Source organism: Manis javanica, chromosome 1 (genome assembly GCF_040802235.1).
Source record: "Manis javanica isolate MJ-LG chromosome 1, MJ_LKY, whole genome shotgun sequence".
In the NCBI taxonomy this organism is placed as follows: Eukaryota; Metazoa; Chordata; class Mammalia; order Pholidota; family Manidae; genus Manis; species Manis javanica.
The window spans coordinates 167,676,164-167,684,172 of NC_133156.1; the positions used below are offsets into that span (position 1 = coordinate 167,676,164).

Here is an 8,009-nt window from a genome sequence, read left to right on the forward strand (position 1 = left end):
TGTGTGTGGCTCTTTGATGATTTTTCACCCGTGTAGAACCAGCACCTCCCTTTGGCCTGGGCACATGTCGTTCTCAGACCCAGACTTTGGTAGCAGCTGGGCCCTATATGGCCAATGCCTCCTGTGTGGTTTGGCCAGCAAGCCTGGGGAAGCAGAGCCGGGGTTGCTGGCTGCAGTTAGGACATGTGACCGCTTGGGGGCGGGCTTGCATCTTCCAAGCTGCTCCTGCCCAGGTGTGCCCCTTGAGAACTGTAGGTTAGTGGGGGCACCCCCAGCCATCCCCAGAATCAGGACCTTCCACTTCCCTAAGCATACGTGGCCCAGGCTAGGCCTCCCACCATCTGGGGGAAACTCTGCCAAGCAAAGGGTTGGGACTTTGATGTCTTCCTGCAGATGGAGAGGATAAAAGGTTTCTGAAGACTTTTGGGGAACAGGCTGGAGTTCACAGATCACAGAATTGTCCCAGGTGATCTATAGAAACGAGAACTGAGTGACCCACCAGTCTCATTCCTGGGGTGTATCTGACTTTATCACCGCCCTCCCTCCCTCTGCCACCGGAGAGTGACTGTCTATCACTTTGCCAGAGCGGAGAGAATAGGTTCTTGGTGCTGAGCTCAGCCTTCCATAAGGCTGGTCGTTCCTCCTTTCCCATTTAGGGGAGCTCAGCCTGCAGGGCCCAGGGCCTTCCATGACCCACTTGATGCCCCACGTGTAACCTCTTCCTGGGCTCTGCATTTTGGCTTCTCCAGGCCTTTGGCTGATGACATTTATTTAACAGGCACCAGGGAAGAGTAAAAGATCAGTAAGGCTTGAGGCCTGCATCTGCTCCTTCAGGGGCTCAGAGTCCCATGGGGAAGACCAGTGGGGTATGCCTGGGCTGGAGGTTTGGGGTGAGGGAAGCAGGGAACTAGGTTGGGCCGAGGCCACATCGTAAAGAATGAGGCTGCAGCCAAGGAGTGTGGTTTCTGGGCAGAGGAGGAACAGGCCCATGGCTTGGGGGAGAGCCTGGGAGTCTTGCTTTAAGAAAATGAAATGACTTGTGTGAGTAAAGCCAATCCTTAGGGTCAGAATATAGCCTGGAGATGCTCCATATTATTTGTGCAACTTTTCTGTAACTAAAATAGAAAATTCAGAGAAAAGGGGATTTAAAAAATCCCAATGGCCCAGAAACTTGGGACAACCTGGTGACTCTACACATGGCTCTGCCTCCTCTCTTGCCCCCAGACCCCCTTGCTTACTTGAGGGTTTTCTTAAGCATTGCCACACTCTCCATAACGGCTCCCCACCCAGCCACCCACTGCAAGCACCTTTGCCTCCAACCTTTCTGCATGTCTGTGTCTCCTTGCCATCTAATTATGGCTCGCACCTGTTCCCTCTTCCCTTCTCCAGAGGAGGAGAGGCGCTCTGCATTCCAGGACCTGCCACTCCCTCCCCAAGCTGGCATGATGCCCCTGCTTTTCCTGCTGGCCATGCCCTCTGTCCCTAGGGGTCTCACCTGGGTCTTTAGGCCTACTCTCCAACTTCTTCATTATCTTACCTTGCAAACAACTTCAACTGTTATCACCAGCATGAGGAAAGAGAAAAAATAAGAACCTGCATTTGACTCTGCTTCCTGTAGCTGAGACCCACAGGTGTGTGGTCTTGCCCGCTGTTTGTCCCCCTCACCCGGCTGCCTCCCTTGCACACCTAGCGCTCATGAACACGTTGCACACTGGATTCCACCCACCCTTCCCTGAAAAGGGACAGACCAGTGGAGCCACTGATGACCCTCAATCATCAAATCCTATGTCTTCTCGGCCTTTATCACTCTCACCTCTCAGTGACCTTTGGCCCACATGACGGGTCTGATGGCACACAAGGCCCAGGGTTATCTGGCCTCCGCAGCCAGGCCCCAGAGTCAGACTTCCTGGGACTCAGTCACAGCTGTCCCCTTTCTAGCTGTCTGACCAGGGGCCAGTAACAGCCTCCTGTGCTTCGGTTTGCTTCTCTATAAAATGGGGATAATAACACCATTTACTTCATAGGGTCCTTTGAGAATTAAGTGAAATTATGCATGTAAACATCTCAGAACAATGCCTGGCACAGAAGGAAAGCCTGGCAGGTTAGGTATTAGTACACAGCCTCACTGGCCTTTACCACATGCACCTCCCCTCCCCTGAGCTCCACTTAGGTTCTGCCCTCAAAACTCAAGTCCTGCTTTGAGGCTGGGCTTTGCACTCAGCTTTCCCTTTGTCTGAAAGTTGCAAGTAACAAATCTGAACTCAATTGGGCTTTAGCAAAAGAAGACATTTATTGGTGCCAATAACTGGACAATCTATGTGCAGGTCTGGTAAGGCCTAATCGAGAGTTCCACTGGGCCAGACCCCATTTCTCTCTTGATCTTCTGGGACCCCTCTACCAGGCCTAAGAGGCAAAGCAACCCTCATGGTGCAGAGATGACCCCAGTCACTCCCAACTCCCTCTTCTTGGTGCAAATCTAGCACAAAGAACATTTGCTTCATGGACATTTCAAACTCAAGTCCAGGAATAGTGTCTCTTTGAGCAGCCCACCTCTAGCCTGCCCATCTGTGAGCCAGTCACAAGGGCCAGGGCCTTGGGTAATTAGAGCCACCTTCTGAGATGGGGGTGTGATGGAGGGAATATCACTCAAAGGATGTGGACTGGGGCCAGCTGCTGAGAAATTCTGATTATAGCTTAGTTCTGGGAAGGGGAATAAAACACACCCAGTTGCCACCTCCTCCATGAAGCCTCCCCTAAGTCCTCCTCTCCCAGTTACTCTGTCACATCAAAGTTGGTAACTTTCACATGCTCCCTCCCCTCTGTCTGTCTGCTTCCAGTAGGACATAAGCTTCCCAAGGTAGGAATAGGGCCTGCTGGTTTCCATGTTGGTCCCCAGGGCCTCAAGCTACCCTTCCTGGGCCTCCAGCACTCCACCTCCCCCTGCTTCTTCTACTTTCTTTAATGTTCTTTTTCTGCCTTTGCACAGCCTGCTCCTCCCACCCCTGTACTCAGCCTTTCCACAGGTGTAGCCTTGGTGATCTGCTGGCTGGCTGCAGGCCTTCAGGATAGTTTATGGGAAGTCTCCTAAACCTAAATCCCCAGCTCTGATCTCTGCTCAGAATTTCAGACCTGGAGTTCTTACTGCAGGACGTGCCCCCGTAAATCTTCCTGGAGATGGTAAGTTTCTATATGGATGTTATTTATTACACGTAAGACAGAGCTTCATGTTGTCTCCCCGAAACCTGTCCCCTCCTGACTCCCCTGTTTCTATTAATGATTCTGTGACAGCTTGTCCATTGCTTTGAAAGACAACACAGCAGGATTATGAGATGTGAGTGGATGGGCCTTTGCCTCACCTTTGGTGTCAGATGGAAGTTTTTGGTTTTCTGGTGTCTTTGTCCCTGTCTGGTGTGACCCAGGCTGAGGTTAGGAGGAGGTATTAGGACAGAGAAGTGATGACTCCCTCATTCAGTGAATGAGGTCAGGTAAGTGACTAAGTGACTGACAGCCCCTCCACCTGGCCACCAAGAGACTCAAGGCTGATTTGCAGCTCAGCTGTAGCCACTCAGGACCCTCTCTGCCACTCTCACTGTGTATTTCCTGGGGTCCTCATGCTTTCTTTCTTATTTATACTTTACTAACTTGTTGCATGCATTTCCTGTGAGCTATCTCAAATCCTCTCTGGAACAAGGTGGGGAATATATTAATATTTAAAATAAAATAAACAAAAATGTCAGTGTGTGTGTCTTAGGCTTGAAATTCCTTAAGGGCAGGGACCATGTCTGTTTATATAGCACCTGGCACAGTATCAAATTGAGGCTTAACAAATGAATTTTGATGAAGAGGGAGAAAGAAATCGCCTGCATGGAGACAGAGAGATTCATACCTCACCCCAGTTAACTCTCACCCAAACCCCCTTTTGCAAGGGGGTATCCTCACCCGGTTCCTGATCATCGGACTGCCTTCCTGTCACACGTGCCCTGTCCGTGCTCCTCACCCCCAATCCAGACATTCCCCTTCCTTCCACAGCACAGCCACAGACACACTTCACTCAGGGCTTCACCCCTGAAATACCCAGCCCACCCTGGCGCCCACTACCCCTGCCCCAGGCTCACCCAGGTCTGGGCAGCAGGGAGGGGCATTAGGAAGTGCCACCAGCTGAGCCACTGGAGGTGCTGTCCCTATGCGTGCCTTGGCCCCATGGGGGCCTCCAGCCAGGCGGGGACCTGGCAGAGGGAGGGAGAGGCTAAGCTGCTTCAAAACTCCAGATGCAGCAGTTAAAAAGAGGACAGAGGCAATGATCCTTCAAATTGCCACATCTGTATAATCTGCCTTTTATTTTCTGCTTCATGAAGTTTTATTTCCTATTATTTATTCACCTCCCCGCCCTCCCCTCCCCTGCCTCTGCTCCTCCTTAGCAGGCGACATGCTCAGATAGGCCCTGAGCCTTGGGCTGGTCTCACCCCTCCCCCTGGGAGGCTGCTGAGAGAAAGCACCTGCTCCCCCTCCTAGGACTCCCCTCCATCCTGTACTTCAGCCCCTACAAGCCCCTCCCTCCATCCTCCAAGGGGAGCTCAACTGAAGTGTGCGTGGGGGAAGGGTCAGGGAGGTGAGGCCTGCTCCAAGGCCAGTGTCACTACCCCTGAGCCAGAGCTGCTGGGGAAGGAGAACCCAAGGTGCCTGCACTCACAGCCAAGTGGGGTCTGCCCCACCACACACCCCTCCGCCTCTCCTCTCCTGGCCTTCCCAACTCCACCCCCAGGACCTTCTGCCTCCTCTCTTCCCTCCAGCAGCTTGGCGCTGGGGTGCTGTCCTGGCCCCAGTCTGGTGAGGGGGTGGAGAGGGGAAGAAAGGAGACCAGCTTAGACTGTTTGGGGAGGGGCAGCTTTGGTCCATTTTAGGCTTGTGTCCCCCTTCCCACCCCACTATGGGAACAAAGCAGCAGTCCTGAGACAGGGCTCATGCTGCCCAGTGTAGACAGGGCCTGGGGCAGAGGCTGGAGGGGTGGGGGTGTTTGGGAAAGGATGCCCACATTTTGAGTGTAGTTTGCCTAATGTCCTCCTGACCCTCCCCGGGTACGCAAGCATAGATCACCGTCTCTAGGAGGAGAGGTTAATTTTCAGGTGCAGGGTTTAGGGTTTCCATTTGGTATTCCTAGTGGCTTCTTGGGGAAGAGGGGGATGCTGGAGAAAGGCCTGGGAGGGGCATGAGGGATTTTTCCAATACCTCCTGACACCCTGGCTCTTTCCGTCCCCTCTTGGGGACATCCTCACTTCTCCACCTGGCTCTACAGTGACTTTCATAAGTCTTCTTTCTAAGCTCTAAGGGTTTCTTTTGAGGGAGGTGGTAATCCAACAGGTGCCTGTCTCAGGGTCTAGCACATCTTAGTGGTTCATGAAACCTCCGAATGAATGAGTGAGCATCTGCGAGGTGGACTCCAAGCCTGGCCCAGGTGAGCAGGGGCAGGTAGCTTTCCTCTGGCTTCTGTGCCAGCCTGGGACTCCTTCAAGCATGGCTTAGCTGGAGCGGGTAAGCTGAGACAGGACCCTAGTGCTGTGGGTGGGTGGCACACCAGGAGCCACCCAACTCTCACCCCAAAGGAGACCTGATTCTAAATATGGAACTACAGTGTTCCCTGTGGTGTTTAATGGAAAATTACCTGGGGAATTTGGGACAAGGAGGGCTTCATACCTGAGCCAGTCAGATGAGGCCGTAATGCTGTCACTGACCCAGGTAACTGTCAGTCACAGTGGCAGAGCTGGACATCTTCCTGAGAAGTCCCCTGGGGTCACCAGTGGGGAGGTGACAGGGTGGCCACAGCCCCCAGGACATGGCTCTCTAGAGGGTGGGGTGGGAACAAAGGTGACCAGAGGCAGCATCATGTGACAGTGCCCAGCAGGCTCCAGCCCACAAGTTCAGTCCCTAGAATGGCAGGCAGAGCAGGCCCCAGAGCTGCCTCTCCAGGCCCGGCTCCCGTCCTTCCTCTCCACTGCTTTTCTCTTTCTCTTCCTTTTTCCATTGGTGGGGAAATGAGCCTCCATTCAGTCCAAGCCCCTCTGCTGAGGACAGTTTCCCTCCAGCCGCTGTGACTACATGGAACCCTTGAAGCTTGTGGCCATGCCCTCTGGGGAGCTGTAGGTGGGGGAAGTGGTGCTGCCCACAGCTGGGGCCCCCATGGGGTTTGGGGAGCAGGAAGCAGGGGCAGGGGTGAAAAGGCAGCTTGAAAGAGGAGGTGGCCAGTTGGGAGTTCCCAGTCCATGCTCCTCGCAGGCCTGTGGCTGTTGGTGAAGCCTGCTACCAATGTCCCCATTCCCCCTCAAAAAACCAAACAAACATAAAACAAACAAAAAAGATTTATTTGCAAATGAACAGGGCTCTCAGTCAAGGCAGCTCCTGGAGTTCAGGCAGCAGGCGGGCCTGTGTGTGGCTGTGTGTACGTGGGCTTGGGCCCCCTTACAAGGAGGGTGCCTTGGCTGGGGAGGCACGGTGGGGGGGAGAGGGTGGAGTGGGGGTCTGCAAGGGATGGGGACGGGAGGCACGGTGGGGGGGTGTTGGCTTCACGCTGGTGCTGGTTTGATTTATCCCTAATGAGTTCTCAGCACATGGCTGCTCCCGGCTCACTCCAGGGGCCAGCACGGCCTCCCGCGGGCCCAGCCGCCCCAGCTCCAGAAGAGCCGCCGCTCGCTCAGAAAAGAGCCAATTTCCACACTGCACAGTCCGCTTCACTCAAGGGGAAATCACATTTCCCTGGGAGAGCCGCGGGCAGCGCTTCACTCCACAGCCTGGCCAGATGCCACCAGGCACAGATGCAGAGGGGCTGGGCCCGGCTCCCTTCTCCCATCATCCAAAGTCTGCTCCTTGCCACCCCCGGGACCCAGTAACCCCCAGATCTGGACGGCCTCTCTGCCCCTGGAGCTCGGCCTCTCTGCCCCTGGAGCTCGGCCTCTGCTCCTTTGCAACAGAGGAGAGGGCGTGTGTGGGGGATATGCTGACTGGGAGGAACAGCTTGCCTGCTCCCTCCTGTATCTCCCAGGAAGCCTGCACCCTGGTTCTGTTTGGGGGGAGCTGAGAGATGGGGTTCGGGGGTGACTACAGGAGTGCGAGTGCACAGGGCCCCATGAGGATGGGATTTGCTGTCAGTGTTGGGTCCAGAGCCTCCAAAGAGCCAGAGGAGCAGAAGGAGGTAATGAGAAGAACAAAAAACTGAAAGAGCGGACCTCTGGTATTTGCTGAGCATGAAGCAGGACTTGAAGCCCTATGTGTCCACAACCCAGAGACACAGATGGTGGTGAAAGGAAGTGATTGCTTGGGACTCAGCAGAAGAGGGGCTGGAGTGAGAAACCAAGAGATGAGCAGGAAAGAGAGAGGAGAAGGGGGTGGCCTCTGTGGCACCGGACTCACAGCCTCGGGGTCAGCTCAGCTGGGCGACGCCTGCCAGGGGCACACAAAAACTGGGGCAGAGGCACAACCAGCCAGATGCCCTACAGAAGGAAAGGCTTTGTGACCCAAAAGGTTGGAGGATGGCCGCCAGGGGGCGGCCTGAGGGGAGACTGGGGGCCACAGGTAGAGAGGAAGCAGGGTCAAGTGGGCACTCCTTGGCTCAGCCCTGTGCTTCTCTCCACCTGCAGGCTGACCTCCGGCTTTTGAGCCAGGCCTCCTGGCCAAGTTGGCAGTGCCCCAGGTGTCCCTGCACATGCAGCACAGGTGCCTGGGGTCTCTGCAGACATCTGGCTACCCCCAGATACCGGAGGCTTCAGATTAGGATGAAGATTAGGGGTCAGGCTGTGGTCCCAGCAGTCGCGAATGACCTTGGAAAAGTCAAGTCCTCTCTTGCTCTCAGTTTCCCCAAGTGCAAAATGGGGCCGATGTTCAGAACAGAGACAGAAATTGATGTGAATGAGCTTTGTAAACAGCAGCTCAGCTTATGTGAAGGGATATTATAACCTCTGAGGATAAGGGATGACAGGGTGGTTGTGGCAGCTAAATTTGGGCAAAGTGGAGGTGTCTGG

At 54.6% G+C, this 8,009-nt stretch overlaps 1 protein-coding gene across 8 annotated transcripts in view; it reads right to left on the reverse strand.

Annotated features, from left to right (window-relative positions):
- Positions 1-6,337: 6,337 nt before the first annotated feature.
- Positions 6,338-8,009, reverse strand: part of PAX8 (paired box 8) — a 59,965-nt gene continuing 58,293 nt past the window's right edge. For all 8 annotated transcript variants that reach the window (XM_037012016.2, XM_017663979.3, XM_017663977.3 and 5 more), the window contains one exon: positions 6,338-8,009. This exon is cut by the window's right edge and continues 3,736 nt beyond it. The gene's annotated coding sequence lies outside the window, so the exon portion shown is untranslated.